Source organism: Dromaius novaehollandiae, chromosome 5, assembly GCF_036370855.1.
Source record: "Dromaius novaehollandiae isolate bDroNov1 chromosome 5, bDroNov1.hap1, whole genome shotgun sequence".
Taxonomy (NCBI): domain Eukaryota; kingdom Metazoa; phylum Chordata; class Aves; order Casuariiformes; family Dromaiidae; genus Dromaius; species Dromaius novaehollandiae.
In genome coordinates, this window is record NC_088102.1 from 53,184,019 (window position 1) to 53,199,687 (window position 15,669).

The window sequence follows — 15,669 nt, forward strand, 5'->3', positions numbered from 1 at the left end:
TAGGGCTAACTTTGCCACAGTCCTTGACCAGAATGGTACTGGTAGTAGCGTTTTGATGCACGTGAAACGTCTACCCAACGTCACCTTCGGGGTCCGTATGAGGCCATCATTGTACAGCAAAAGCGGTCCTGGAAATGCTGGCTCACGATGATCACATCAGGACTGGGAATGTGTTTTTCTTCTAGATTTCTTTAAATAAATAACAGGTGACGATTTTACAATTCCTCCAACTCAGAATTTCTGCAACTCAGACACTGGCCTTTTCCTGACAAGGTGGAGGACGTACACTGATACTAAGTTCACGGAAATTACTATTTTGTTTTCCTAAGCTACCATAAGGCATTATAAGGACACAAATCAGGGAAAATCCAAGGCTGCGTCGCGCTGTGCACAGTGTGCCTACGCCATAGTCACAAGCCTAAGGATGCTGACTGACTGCCACTAAAAACCAATGTCTGCTTTGGAACAAGAGATGCAGAGGTGGCATAAAAGTCATGCCCTCAAAAATATGTTTTTCCTTTTAGAGGAAATATTAGGTGTGAGTTTAAAGCATAGTTTCATCCTTTCTCTTCCTTCTTCTCCTCTTTTCTTTTCCTCTTCCCTCCCTCAAATCTCTCACAATAGTTTGGTCAACAGCATTTTCTTGCTTCATTGGTTTTGAAAAGGACTTGCTGTTCCCTGCTGTTAGATTATTTCCAGAAGACTGTCTCAGGTCAATAGTCATTACATTCTTTGCTCAATTCTCTCTTTCCCCCACCCAGACAAAAAAAAAAAAAAAAAAAGGGGGGGGGGGGAAAGGGGGGGGGGAGAAGGAAAAAAAAGGAAAAAAGGTGGGTAAGTGAGAGAGGGAAATGTGTTTTTTATTTAGATGATTGATCCAGAGTATTTTTGGTAATGAACCTTTTTTTTTTTCTTTTTAAGCACAGTTCCTGTACGGAAGTTCCTTTCACAAGACATGAGCAGTAGTAGCTAGATGTCAGAAGAAATTACAGAAGAAAATAGCATTTTTTAAATTGATGTTAATTTTACTGAAGTCTTCAAAAAAAAATTACTTGCTTCAAGAATCTAGGAAATACTAAACGTAAAGAAGAAAGTAGCTAAAATAAGACGCAGTGGTGGTGAACTGGGCTATCTCTTCTTCAAGCTTTAGATCTAGTCTCTACACTCGGTTAGCTTTATTTTAACAGTTTCCCAAAGGCCGAAAGACGGTCAGTGGAGGTGCGTGTTTCCCCGAGCAGGTGCCTCTGCCAGCTCGCCCGCGAGAGAGCAGGCGGCCGTGCCGGGGCTGGCAGGACTGGCCCTTGCCTGCTCCACTCGGCACTCACGGGCCCGGTCACGGGTCTTTAGCGAAGTCGGTAGGTGCTGGCTCGACGCCTGTGCTTCATCGGCAATGGTCCTGCTGCTGTCTGAGGATATTTTCTGTATTTAAAGGTGTCAGATTAGAAATGTCAATATGAAAGAAATCCATCAGGTTTGGTTTGCATTCCAATAAGTTTGGGGTAATATTAGGATGAATTTCAATTTACTGGAACTGCTTGATCTGATTAGGTTAGCATGCGTGCAGATGGTAGCAAGCAAAGGTAAAGGCAGTTCCTATTAACTGCAGTGGGAATGTATTTGTGTGGTGTTTAGATAGGACAACATATAGTGACTAACTGTCATTAGTGGTTTTACAGTATGCAAAACAGGGAGAGAACTGCAGAGGTTGGTTTGTCAACAACAGAAGTGAGCGAAAGGACAGCTCCGTATTGTGTAAACCTGTCTTGAGAATAAACATTTTTCCTTTATTCCTTAGGGGATATTTGTAAATCTAACCAAGCACCTCTTCCCTGTGCATCTAACGTTGCTGTTACCTGTGTGTGCCAGGCTGGGGTCACGCGGGCAGCCAGTGGCCAAGCTGCAGGCCTCCCTGGGACTCTGAGCACGTAGGTTTGGACTGAAGACTGAATCCCAGTCTTAGTCTTTTTTGTATTTTGCTGAATTTGCCTGCCTGGTTTTGGGGACCCATCACACATGAGGGACTTTTAATGCAGACTGTCGGTGGTATTTGTTCATTGAATAGCTGGTCTTTTGGAAATCAGATTTAGGAACATTTTAGAACTAGTACTTGCATTAGTACTTGGTAGTGTCAGTGTTACGGAAATAATTAAATTATGATAGAACATTAGTTCTGTGAGTGAGTAATACCAGCAAAGCCAACCCATGTTCACCATCTCCCTAAAAGCATAAAATAGCAGCTAAGCTAATCGTAGCAGTAAATGAACAGAAGAATAAACTGTGTAATTGCAGCTTGATTTTTGAATGTGTGGCACAAAATAAGGAAAGGTGTTATTTGCTGATTTTAATCTAGAGACAGGATTGAAATCTGATCTTTCCACTGTCTGAATGTTTGGATTTAGGAATTTGGTTTAAATTCTCTTCTAATAAACAACAAATAATACAGTAAGAACAAGAACGTGTCATTCTCTATCAAAGGAAACACTGATTTCTGGGGCATAAGTAGCTTCTGTCAAGAAAGACAGAACCAGCAAATATTAGGCTTCCTTACACATTTCTTTTCGAATAGAGGTTATTCAGTTTGAATGCATAGTTTAGATATTCTTGTTTTAGTGCTCTAATGAAGAGGTTTTAAAAGTCAAAAAGCCAGCTAAGTGCATAGCTTGAACTCGGCACCGAAACGCTCCAAAGCCACTTCCACATTTCAGAACAAGCAAGTTGAGATCCAAAAATCTTCTACCTTTAATGTTTTTCAACTCTAGATTAAAGAGCTTCTCTGAGCTGATTCACAGGGTCTTCTTAGCTCTATCTGTTACCTTGGGATAAGCAGCATTATGACGAAAAACTTTGGGTACTGAAGGTAAAAAGCAGTGCTGTATGTAGGCCACGTAACGTAACATTGAGAGAGTCATGACAATTTCACTTCTACAGGAGTCGGCAAATCTATTGCCTCTGCTTTTCAAAATGGAAGAAATGCATGTATCTTGATGATGCATGTCATTATCGAGTTCTGGATTATGAAGTAAAGTTTTCACTGTTCATCCAAATGCATTAATAGGAGCTTAAATAAATGCTATATCTTAATAGGTAAGCCATGCAGAGGGTAAGGGCTGTTGCTACTCAGATAAACTCTTTGACTCAAATGAAGGAAGCCAGTGCTGAGAAACTGAAGGTTTAAACTCTGTGTCTGTTAATGATGTGTGTTAAGATCTTTAAGGTGATACCCAGACTGGGAGCTTGAATTTTGTAGATCTCTCAAGTGCTTCAGATGTGTTTGCTTCTCTGCGCGATGCGTGACCCCTTGGTGAAATACATGCTTATAATCTATAAAATGCCACACCAGGGGGATTGTTTCGATTTTTTTTTTCGTGCTCGTTAAAACTGAGTTAGCTCAAGTTTTTACTTTTACTTTGGAGATGAAAAGTTCAGAATCTGTTGATGATAATCTGTTAGTGCATAACCACCTGTGACTCAAAAGTTAAAAAGAGCTATACTTTTGCTGGGACAGTCCTCATTTTAAAGTTAATGGCACTTCTGCTGTTGACTTTCATGAGAGCTTGCTCATATGAGATAGCTATAGATAAATATACTGGATAATTGTCTTATCCGTATATTGAGGGAATGTCTTAAGCATCAAGCTATGGAGAGTGATCAAGTGCATATGACTTTCTGGCCTGGTAACAGACAGTCATTCATACAGAGTATATGAGTTTGGGCTAGAGAAGATACTGATCTGGTTTTGGATATTCTCTCAACTTGCCATACCCTGAAGAGGTGGAGATAAGCAGCAGTATAAGCAAAGGAGAGGATGGTCTTTAAATGATGACCTTCATTTGAACTGGATGGTTGTTGGCCAAAGCAGCTGAGGAGCTTTTATAGTTGAATGCTTGGAACAGTGCCTTCCTACAGGAAAAAAAAAAATGCTCCAAGATGTTTATCTTGAAGCTTGATTATCATAATTGTAAATAAGGAGTAAAATGCATGTATTGTAATTCATTTCTTGTTTGCTCTTTATAGAGAGCGTGAAATGAGCTTCCACTTTTAAGTACAGGTTTTTGTGACTGATGTGAACCTATTTGCTCTGTAAGCAGATACTTCTCAGTTACTAGCTCTTTTCAGAGTATGAATAATCAATTACAAAAACTTGGAAAAAAAATCAAATTGCAAAGAGGCTCATTTCCTAATGCCCCAGGACAGCAAGAACTTCTGAGTCAGGAAATTGCATGCCCTTAACACGACTGTTGACTCTTCCATTGAATGAAAGCTGTACATCAAGAGAGATCTCTCATTACATGATTACAGCATGTATTCTTGGAAGATACAAGGCATTTTCTCTGTGGACCCTGCTTATGATTTTTTACAGCTTGGAGAACTGCAAATATGCTTGAGAGGAAAGTGTATCTGTGACCAATGGAAACATAAAAGGGGAAGAAAAGTTGCAAGACTTCATGGAATACCTGCTCACCTCCCGAAACTCCGTGTCTGCATGCATCAAAGGCCTTGCACGCTTTCTGAAAGATACTGCTTTTATCATTGCACGTGATTTTGCATCCTTTGGGACAAATTCTGCTTGTTATTAATAGAATTATTTATACATGAAACTTGTCAGGTTAGCAAAGGCACAGACATTCGGCCAGTCGTTAAAGATGTAAGCACATTTTAATATATTGTATACTATGGGTTTTCCTTGTCTGCTGCTGTCACCCAGCTGCATTCTGGAGAGTGCCAAGGCTCCTTCCTTTTGCTGTGGCCTTTGGGTTCAGAGCCCTGGTTTTGATTCTGAGCAGGTGAGCATTTCTCTAACTCCACTGATCTCAGTTACTTCAAACTCTCCTCAAAGGACAGTCTGAGCAGGCTCACCTACCTCTTATTAGCTTGTTGGGCCAGGGCAGTTAATAGCTTTCAGCCACTGTGAAGAGGACTTGAGAACAAACAGTAATTTCGCCATTTTAGCATGGTATTGTAATACATAGTGGGAAACTTCTTAAGTCAGGAGCCATTTCATTTTTCATTCAGTTGTTTGAATTCATTGCTAGCTTAGGGAGGATGTCAGGCATTCCAGTTTGCATATCAAAATGTGTATTAATAGCACCAGAATAGGTAACAGAATTTCAGATGAAGGTACAGTTCTAAACTTGTAATTTGTAAAGCAAAACCATTTCAATACAGAAGCACTCTGTAAAATCTCATACCCCTATGAGCTGAAATTAGGCTTAACCATGTTCAAAACAACCCTTGTTTTTCTTCAATCTGATCTATTCCCTGTCTATTTCTGCTATTGTTGCCATTGTATCCAGACAGATCCTGTCTGTGTATCAGCAGTTGTATATACTTCTTAACAATTTTTCCTATACTGCGTGTTGCATCGAAGGCATGTAGGGTATAAATGAAGAGGAGAATAGCAGATTTCCCATATGTTCCAAGTGCTATATGAAATTTTAGGAATGCCATTTCCCACTTTTATCCATTCATCTCTCTGAATTTCAGTCTCTAAATCATTACCTTTTCTCTCAGGACTGCTGTGAGGCTTAATTCATTAATGTCCGTAGAGTGCTTTGAAATCCTTAGATGAAAGGGATTACAGAAGTGTGAAATATTAATATTAAAGCAAAAATGTTAACCCACAACCTTTCTCCTTCTCTCCCTTAGCTCACCTGTTCCACGAAGATCTTTGTAATGATATAAACTCACCTTAGGATCGAGGCAAGTACTTTCCCCTTTGATGTACAGATAACAAGAGGTTGCAATTGCCCATTTTTAAAGAATCTTTTTCATATTAACATATTTAATGTAAAAACTTCTTAGTGCTATTTTTAATCTTCTTTTCACAGTCTCTCTGCTTCCCCAATTAAAATGTGGCCCTGGTTAAATCCATCTGAATCTTCCAGGACTGCATCAGCGTTGAAAGATTCATACTACTCTGTTCACAGGCTTATATAAGGAAAAAAACAGTTCCTCAATTAGTTTTATGTAATTTCAGACTGTAAAATAACATGGTCTGGCATAACACAGTCTTTTCAAAATATCATATGTTTTCTGGATGGGAAACATCCTTTGTATCCTAACACTAACATCTCCATTAGCTTTTGTAAAGCATATTCTCTATTTTCATAGAATCACAGGATAGTTCAGGTTGCAAGGGACCTCAGGAGAGCTCTAGTCCAACCTTCTGCTCAAAGCAAGGTCAGCTATGAGGTCAGAACAAGTTTCTCTGGCTTTATCCAGTCAGAGATGTTCTTATCCTACTACTTTTTTTATCTGGAGCCACTAGATCACCCATGAACTCAACCGCTTCTGTTTTCATTAAAATCTAAAACCTATAGAAGCCTTTAGTAATATTAGTGGAATTAATAACTCACAGTATCCAATACCCCACAGTATCCTGTACTGCCGATGCAGATGTTAGTGTTAGGACAGAAGGATTTTTTTAAATATTGATTTCTCTCTGTATTCACAAGATCATCCTTGGACCTTCCTAATACCTTTTTTCTCCCTGTAAAGAAAATCAGAGAGTGGGTAAAAACTGTTAAGGACCCTGCTGGAGATAAGCCAACAACCTTTTTCAAGCCATTGGAGTATTGCATATGTAAGGACAGAGTTAAAGTTAGGAAATGAAGGGCTGCTTGTCTTGGGTACTGGAAGTCTCCTCCTCCTGGGCTGCTCAGGTAAGAACTTCCCTCCCTGCTGTAGCTGCTAATTAATATCCACAGAGAGTTGCCCTTCTCAGGCATTCCTGATTCCCCGCTTGTCCCCCACTGGGCATTCCCGTACTGGCTCTCACCGTCCATAGAAGGAAAGGAGCAATTTCATGTTTTCTGAGCCAGCGTGAAGACCAACCTTCCACAGAAAGAGCGAATCCAGTGCTCCTCTTACAGCTGCTGGCTGGATAATGCTTTGTGTTATAGCAATTTTTACTGACAGGTAGGATGGGGAACTCTCTCAGTGGAGAAAAAAATGTATTCAAAGCTCAGGTAAAGTGTTCATGATGACCAGACTCCAAATTGCCCGAGACAGACCAGCTGGTCATATTTTTAAAAAGATATCATTGTAGTGTCTCTTTTCATCCTACTGGAGGTTTATATGAACCTACAGCCAATTTATTTTAGAATTAGTCTTTTCTGCTGCTGTTGTATCATTATCCTGCTCTTCCAGATCACCCACTGAAAGTCTGTAGAAAACTTTAGTGACCTCTTCATTATGCAGACAGAGCAGATGTCTGCAAGCCAATTGTGGAAAATAGCTAGCTAGAATCTGTATTTAAATACTCAAATAAGCATATGTTTGTTCAGATTTCTCATTAAAGCTTAGGCTGAGAAAGTTTCTCCAAGATTAAATATGCATGTGTTGATATAATCTGGAATTTTGAGTTGATTGTAATATTGCTACCAGATATTAGACTGAAGTTATTTTAAAACCACTTGTTTCTCAAAGGAGAATTAATCACTGACTTAACTAGAATGTAAATATGAATGATTGTGTTGCTAAGCATAATTGCGTATGTTGATTTATTTAATTTTTTCAGCCTTCTAGGTCCCTTTTGAAAACAAGCTTAGGCAACCAAGCAAACTTAGCAAGCTTTTACTTGGCTCTGTATAAAGGTTCCATGAACAAAATATTTTTGCTGCTTATGCTTGCAGTATTCAGCTTCATTAAACATGTTTGTATGCAGTCTATAACCTTTTACAATGTAAGGCTGAATGACCAGCTTGCAAGAGAGATTTAGTTTGGATAGAAGGAGACATGTAAAATGTGTTTTGGAGAACTTGTTTGACTGTAGGTCTCTCTAAACACTCTCAGGGTGTCCTGTTCAGCAAAATGAAGATTTCAGAATCATGAAAATCATGAGGCGTATAATAGGTCAGGTCGGCTTCTCTCAGATGGACTTAAACTGCCTGGTTTTCCTTTCCACCAAATACCCAATAACAATCATTTTTCAGTGGGAAGTCATCCATGGGTAACGGTGCCCTGACTGCCAAGTGCAAATCCCCTGGTTACCAGCCAGGCTCCGGCTGAGGCACTGGTATATCCCCCTTCCTCTGACAGCCTGTGAAAGGGTTTGCTCTCAATTCGGTGGCTGAGCCACCTTCAGAGGTCAATGAGATACTAACGGCAGAGAGAAATTTCAGGATGCTACAACATCTGGCAGGTGCTCAGGGAAGTCCTTGAGAAGGCAGACAAACAACTGATGTCTGTTTTGAACCTCATCTACCAGAGCAAGGATTAAACAAGTGTGATCAAACTGCTTCTTCCCACTCCCATCTATCTTAAAGCATGTAGGCTAATAGCAAGATTTTGATGCCATTATGCACATTAAGCACTCTCTTGTTGTGAGATGCCATTGATTTTGATAGAATTATAATCTAGCAAGAAGCTACCTATTAGGAAATTCTGATATCCTGAGAGAATATATATACTGCTTAAAGGAGAGAGTAGATTACCTCAGCAGTGTGGTCATCTTGGTAAAATCTTGAGGCAAAGATTCACCACAATCCCTGTAAACTCTCACAAACTTTTTTTTTTTTTTTGTAATAATGAGTGACCATGAAAAATACTGGCTATCCATGGATACAGGCCATGGATGAAGGTAGCTTGAGGATACCCACATTCTAGCTATGGAAACGCAGAGTGACAAGTCTGAGGAAGAAAAAAAATGCTAGCTAATAATAACAGTAGTTGATCAAGAAGGTTGCCTTAGAATATTTATACTGTAAGCATAAGGTACTGTGAAGCAAATTCTCAGCTCAGAGAAACTGCTTTAGAGACAGTTTTCTATGATGTTTTATTCCACCTAAGCAGCTGTCCAGAGGAGCTTGAGTAAGGACTCTACAGAGGTATTTCTCACCAAAGAGATAGGGGTTGCCACCTTTTAATGAGTGCTGGGTGAGCCAAACTCCTAGAGAAGAGCTGTCTCATCTTTTTTAAAACTGCTATTTAAATGTGGCATTTTAACTTTCTCTTTAGTCTAATGGTTTTCAGGTCACAAAAGACATAAATTGGTGAAGCTGCTTCTAAGACTTCAGATACTTGCCTTGTTCCATTCTTCAAATGAGCAGCCCATCTCATTTTCCAGGACTACATGTTTATCAAAAAAAATCTTTATTAAAAAACAAAACACCCTCACCCACCCACAAAGAATATGACTAAGCATGACAGCTACAGAGTTAACCTATCAAGTCAATCTTGCAAAGACTGATCCTAATATTATCTGATTTCAAAGAGATAAAGAGATTCTGAAGTTGCATTCTGTCCCAAAAGACAACTTTTAGTTGTGTACATGTTACACAATAATATATTAAAATGAACAAATAAGACATTTACAAGTATTCATGGCCTAAGTAAGACCTTACATGAACATTCAACTTGGCTGGTTACAGCCAAAAGCTGGAAGGTGTGTAGCAGAGCCTGAAAAATTAATGAAAGCCTTGGTACTTTAGTTTCACATCCCTGTTTTTCTGCTCTCTAAACACCCCTACCGTTGCAGCCCTCAGTTTCATAACGGAGTGTTTTACCAGACCCTGAAGCAGACATGCAGACAAATGAACTCAAGATTGTCCTGTAAAGTCTGAAATACCTCAGGAAATGCTGACTCTTACAGTCTAACAATCAAAGCTGAACTATCTAAAGTTAAATGATTTGATGTTCTTCAGATGATGGGTTGCATGGAGCTGTTTATGAATTTTTTGCTTTCTAATTATGAAACTTATTTTTTCACTTTAAAATGCTAGCACTTTATGAGTAAGATTCAGAATTTTTTTCAGGGGTGTCTCTCTCTGTTTTATAACTGAACGTTCTGTGAGATTTTGTAGTATCAGAAAACAGGACACTTGCAAAGAAGCCCAAAATTTTCAAATGCTTATGGTGAACAGTGCAATTTCAGCATCACAGTTTTCATGGTGTTTAAGCAGTGTTGTACTGCAGTGGTAATTAAAATGCATTGGGCCAGATTCTGCTGTGCTTGCTGACTCTATAACTCCAAAACTTGTTCAGTATTAGTGTGTGCTTGATTATTGTGGACCTGGTACCTAGACATTCTAGCTAAGATCAGGGGCCCAGTTTGCTAGAATTTATATGGAGTTTGTGATAAAAGATAACTTCTGATTCTAAGTGTTTATGATCCAAATGCACATGACAGGCGTTTGGCTTTTATCCTGTGAGGACCCAGTGCACTTCCACAGTAACTGGTGCAGGCTTAGATTACAGAAATCTGACAAATTCAGGGGCCGAATCAATCGTCCTGAGGCCCAGGCCAGTGTTCCTACCCCAGCGTCCTCCTTTTGTTTCTGAGAACGTACCAAATATTTTTTTTTAATATGATTTGCCTTGTGATTTGAATGACATTATGCCCAAGACTAAGAGCTATAAAATAATGTGCATATAAAATGTTTTGTTCCTGATTTTTATAGGACAATGAATGTTACTTGTTCTGTAGCGATTCTTTAAACAGGGAAATTATTGTGTTAATGTCCAATGAAGTCATCAAATTGCTCCAGGTTTCAGTTCTCATGCCTGAGATGAGAACCTGGCCTTTGATCATTATCTTTTTAGAATCCAAGCCTGTAACTTAATACTTGATTACTTCTACCTATCCAGCAGGCTGGGACACATCAAAGAAGAACCAACAAGAAGGGAAATATCCCGTGGTTAAGATGCTGATGTTAGTTTGGAGACCTATTTTGGCAAATGCTTTTCATCAGCTCTGTGCCATGCCTTCCTGTTCATAAAATAGAGATTAAAATGCTTTTTCCTCGTCTTTTATCTCCCTAGATTGTAAGCTTTGTAAGGGTACATACATACAGCACCCGTATGTTAGTGCTTCTTGGTATAGCTGTAACATTTAATCAAAAAAATGCCTTATGCCTCTTTGATTCATAAAATGCTGAATGTGTCACTTATCTGAGCTAAAGAGGAACATATATTTGTGGATGACCTTTAACTGGAAAGAGTAAAAGATCACCATAGCATTCCTTTCAAATGAGGAGTATGAATCCAGTAATGCAAATTTTCAGGCTCTTGGCATGCAAATTAACAAAAGAGGTGGCAGTACACCTGTCTTTTCAAAGCTCAAAACATCACACATCTGCACAGGAAAATAAAAAGGTTACACTTCTGTAGTTCTCTACAGTCAAGCATTCTTTCAAAGCGAAAATCCATCACTTTGAAGAATTTACAGAAGAAAACCTCCACAGCAACCAAAGCTCCAGGCAAGCAAGCAAAAGGCAAAATGCAACTGCTGAGAAAAATAAATAAGGGCCTTTAGAACAGTCCTGTTGAACTGAATTTTTTCTTTATCATGTTCAGACTGTTATAATCTACATTCGTTCCATATCCATGTATTTTAAAAGATTTTCTAAAAATGAAAATCTTGCAGGGAAGTTATTTCTTAATAATGCATTACAAAACACCTCTTTCTACACTAAAATGTACCTGAATTCAACAGGAACCAGTTCAGCTTAATTTCTCATTGCTATTGACTTTCCTGAACATTGACCAGATATTAAAAATTGTATTTGAGTTACAAAGTGACAGAAATATTTCCCATGGGAGTCAGCATTCAGCAAGCCCCCTGAATGCTTGCCAAGGTCTTCAAATACAGCTTCACAGCAGAGTTTGGACTGCATGTTGTTGAGACGCCTTCTGAAAGCCAGATTTTTCTGAGTCATAGGAGCACATGGTTTTTTTGGCATTGTTTTTCCAGGTAAGGTTAAACAAAACCTCAAGCATCCTGCAGACTATATATTGTTCATAGACTTCTTTTGACAGAAGCTAGATACTCTAATATTTAAATGATAGAAATGGTCTAAATTAGATGTACATTTTATTTTCTGGTGTTCCAGGTCGGTAGACTTCTTGCAAATTGGGCTGGAAACTATAACTCTATTTAACCAAGAGTCTCAAAGATAAAGCTGAAAACAAGGTTAGGGTGTAGTCATAAGCAATGGGAGGGAGGCAAAACTGAATTTTTTTTCCCCAGGAGTAAGGTGCCACAGAGCTACAGGACTCATCAAAGCTCAGACAGAAAATAAGGAAAGAGCCTTGAAATGTGGGGCTGTTTTTGGAATAGGAAGGGTAAAGGCAGTGGACTGATGCTGCCCGGAGAAGGTACATCCTCCCAAGCAACAGAAACTTACTCTTCGTGTTGGCCTCTCATAGTGGTAGTACCTATCCTGGGTTTCTTGGACTGTAGAGGAAGGGAGCAGTAAGCTGTGACCTTCAGGAGCTGCCTTCAGAAAGCCATGGCCCCTGACACTGCCTGCTTTGTCCATGCCTCAAGCCAGCTTTGACCAACTATAATGTTCTTCTCTAAAAGCTGCGTGTTACGGTATTCTCTCTCATTTTAAGAAGTACATTTTAGTTTGAATGATTTTGCCTCAATGTAAAATGCACGTATTTTGCACCTGTTGACTGCTGTGAAGATATTTGATAGAGTTTTCTGTTTCTTTCTCCACAGAGCTAGTGTGAGTCAGGCAGTGCATACTCAGATGTAGTGCAAGCAAGGAAATACATGACTGTCGGGGGGTGCCCTGGATCCAGAAGCAAGATAGTATGGCACATAGGCCAGTAAGTCATGTTGGAGCTGAGCTGGCATCTCTCAAGCCATCACCAGCATATCTACGCTTAAATCTCAGAACTAGCATTGAGATGCTTAAGTAGCGCTGCACAGAGCAAACTTGCACCCAGTATGTCTTGTTAGCTCTGCCTCGTTAGAGCTGGTGACGCTCCAGAGTGGCTCTGCTCCAAGTTATTGAACATCTGCGCTGAGAGACTGATACCACGTTTACATTGTTTTTTCTAAACATATACCATACCAAAACGTGTTAAGTGGCAACGATACTGCAGTAACACTGTTATATTAGCAACACTGTGTTGTGTTGTTTCCAGAGTGGCAGAGCCCAGACCTATGTGCCCGTTTCCTTTTGCTGGTCCTAGGGCTGGAAGGGTGTGTTTTACAAAAGGGACAGAGGTGTCCCAGGCTATGCTCCCCTTCCTCTTCATCCATCAGTCCTCAGCACGGCACACCAAAGCTGCCACGTAGGTAGGATTAGCTGAGACTTGTGAGATTTGGGGAGGGGGTGTTGCTGGAGGAAAACGGACGTGCTGGGACAGGTAGAAGTCCCCAAATGCAAATTCTGATTAGACTGGCAGGAGAAAAAGGTGGGTAAGGGGCACACTTCACCCAAAGTTTACCAGTATTGCTCTACTGGGAGTTTTGCGGGTCTGGAGGGTTTTCCCAGCGTCAGTAATGCCAGACAGCCGACTGGTGTCACTCTCCGCTGATCCACGCCGCCCTTGTCAGCGCTGCGGGCGCCCGCGGCCGCGCTGCCGCCGACGGGAGAAGAAGCGCTGCCGCAGGTCTAACGGCCGGGAGCCGCCCGGGGCACAGCCCGCCCGGCCCCCGCCCCCGCCGCCATTTTCCGCCGCGCCGGGCGGCACCGCGGCGCTGCGAGGCGGCGCGGCCCCGAGGCGGCGGCGCAGGCAGGTGCCCCGGGCAGCCGCGCCGGTTTCGCCGCCGAAGCGGCCTCCCCGCGGAGCCGCTGCGGCCCGGCTTCCCCGGGGACCGGCTCGTCCCCTGCGGAGACGGGGCGGCCCCGCCTGCCCCTCACACCCCGGTCCCGGCTCCGAAGTGGCTTTCCGTTGACTTGGGCGGCTGCGGCCGCCGCCTCCCATTGGCCGCCGCGGCCCACGTGGGCGCCCCGGGGGCCGCTCTGGTTGGCGGGCGGAGCGGCGGCAGAGAGAGGGAGGGAGGCGAGCCGAGGGGGCGGGAGGCGGTTGCCCGGGCAACGCGAGGGTGAGTAGCAGCCGCGGCGGCGGCGGCGGCGGCGGCAGCAGCAGCAGCGAGGAGCCGCGGAGCTGGGCGCGCAGGGCGGCCGCTCGCCCTGCCCTGGGCGCATGGACCTGCTGCCTCCGCGGGCAGCAGCGCGCGGAGCCGGCCACCCCCGCAGAGCACCAGGTACCGGCGGGGACCTGCGCCGCTACCGCCGCCGCGCTGGCTCGGCGGAGGGATGCTAAAGTTTCTCCCGGCGGACTGCTCCGGCGGCAGCGCCGGGGCGGCCGCGCAGGGGGGTCGCGCGGGGCGGGTGCGGCGGGAGCACCGCGCCTGGCCGGGCACCTCGTCCTGGGGCGCCGCGCCGCGCCGCTCCGCCGGAGACGGGCTGCCCGGCGACGGCCGGCCGTGCCCCGCCGGGGAAGCCGCCCCAGCGCCTCGCCCGCTGCCGAGACCCCGCCGCGTGCGCCGCGCTGCCCCGGGGCCCCCGGCTCGGCGGGGCCGGCGCTCGCTGGCCGCCCGCGGTGCCGGGGCGGGGAGCGGCTGCCCTACCTTGCACCCCGGCCGTCGGCAGCGGGCGGCTGGGCAGCGGCGCGGGCAGCGGGCGCGGCCGTTGGCGCGGCGGGGCCGCAACTTCTGCGGGGGGCGGCGCGGGCGGGCGCTGCCTCGCGCGCCGCGGCCGTTTAACGGTCGCGAGGGCGCGTGCGGGGCTGCCACCCCCCCCCCCCCCCCCGGGGCTGGGGCCGGGCCGCCCGGCCGGTTTGGGCAGCCTGGGCCGCCGGCGAGGGGCGGGAGCCTCCCTTTGCCCGGGAGCGGTGTTTGCCCTCGAGTGAGCGGCTGCCGGTGGTGCTGCGTTTTGCCTTTTTTAATTTAATTATCTTTATTTTTTGGTTTTGTTGTTTGAGCGCGTGCTGCCGCAGAGCGGTGCGTGCTCCGCGGGACCCCGCGCCTGCCGGAGGGCCTGCCCTGGGCACCGCAGCGTTTTGTCCTTGCCCTCCGTGTGTGTCAGCGACGGAGCAGAGTTGCTGCTATTTTTATTTAGCTTGTATGCAACTTTCCAAAAAAGACCTGTGAGTATATCTTGTTTAGCTAATAATAATAATAATAATTTGAAGCCCAGTCGATTGCAAGAATGAGAAATGTTGGACCCCGCAAGGTTGCCCAGCGCTGTGTTTGCGTGCTTTCCTTTAAACGAAAGAATTAGCAGCAGGCGTTGTTGGGCACTGGTGATGTAGCAAGGTGTCTGTGAATGGCACTTTGTGTAGGTGTGGATCCTTCTGGACTTGATGGGGCTGTGTGTGAGGATGGGCCCTGGTAGGACACGTACAGTTACAGTACTTCAGCCTTAGATTTAGGATTTTTAGTTTGATTGAGGCTCACTGAGACTACCTGTATGCTTAAACCATGGTCAGGTTTAGGCTTCGAGCTCTTAAAGGTTAAGTAGCTGTTTTTTTTTCATACTGGTTTTGCAGTATCTAACACGGTGGTCTCCACAGCCTGCCCGGGGCCTCTGGTGTAGTGATACAGAGAGGAGATGATGGAGGTTTTGGTCACTTGGCATTCTCTTGGTTTTAGCAACTTGCACTCTATGGTGATTCTCCAGAAAACCCAATTTTTTCTTATAATACCTTCTGATTTGTTTTTGACACAAACTTGCTGTTAACAAGTCCATCTCCACAACTAGGTATGCGGAAGGATTAAAAAGTGAAACTTCTTGTTGGAGGGAAGAAAGAATGAAGCTAAGCTAGATACTTAGAATGCTTTGTTTAATGGCTGATTTTAATTAAATGATTCTTTGAGCATCAAGACCCATCTTTCTTACATCAGTAATATCTCTTTTTTTATTGTTGTTGATATGAAGATTAATGCAACTACCTTACCAGTGATACTAAATATCCAGTAAAGTGTGC

At 43.7% G+C, this 15,669-nt stretch overlaps 1 protein-coding gene and 1 long non-coding RNA gene across 4 annotated transcripts in view; both read left to right on the plus strand.

Annotated features, from left to right (window-relative positions):
• LOC112979971 (uncharacterized) overlaps positions 1–11,258 on the plus strand; it is a 29,016-nt gene extending 17,758 nt beyond the window's left edge. Inside the window, exons 2-4 of one of the 3 annotated variants that reach the window (XR_010389443.1) lie at positions 5,647–5,700; positions 6,499–6,662; positions 10,588–11,258. This is a non-coding gene — a long non-coding RNA (uncharacterized LOC112979971). Of the gene's footprint in view, positions 1–822; positions 5,701–6,498; positions 6,663–10,587 lie in introns of those variants that run through there. The other 2 variants (XR_010389442.1, XR_010389441.1) reach the window with 2 other exon arrangements.
• A 2,501-nt stretch (positions 11,259–13,759) lies between these two features.
• NAV2 (neuron navigator 2) overlaps positions 13,760–15,669 on the plus strand; it is a 451,621-nt gene continuing 449,711 nt past the window's right edge. The window contains exon 1 of the mRNA XM_064512842.1: positions 13,760–13,945. The gene's annotated coding sequence lies outside the window, so the exon portion shown is untranslated. The remainder of the gene's footprint in view (positions 13,946–15,669) is intronic.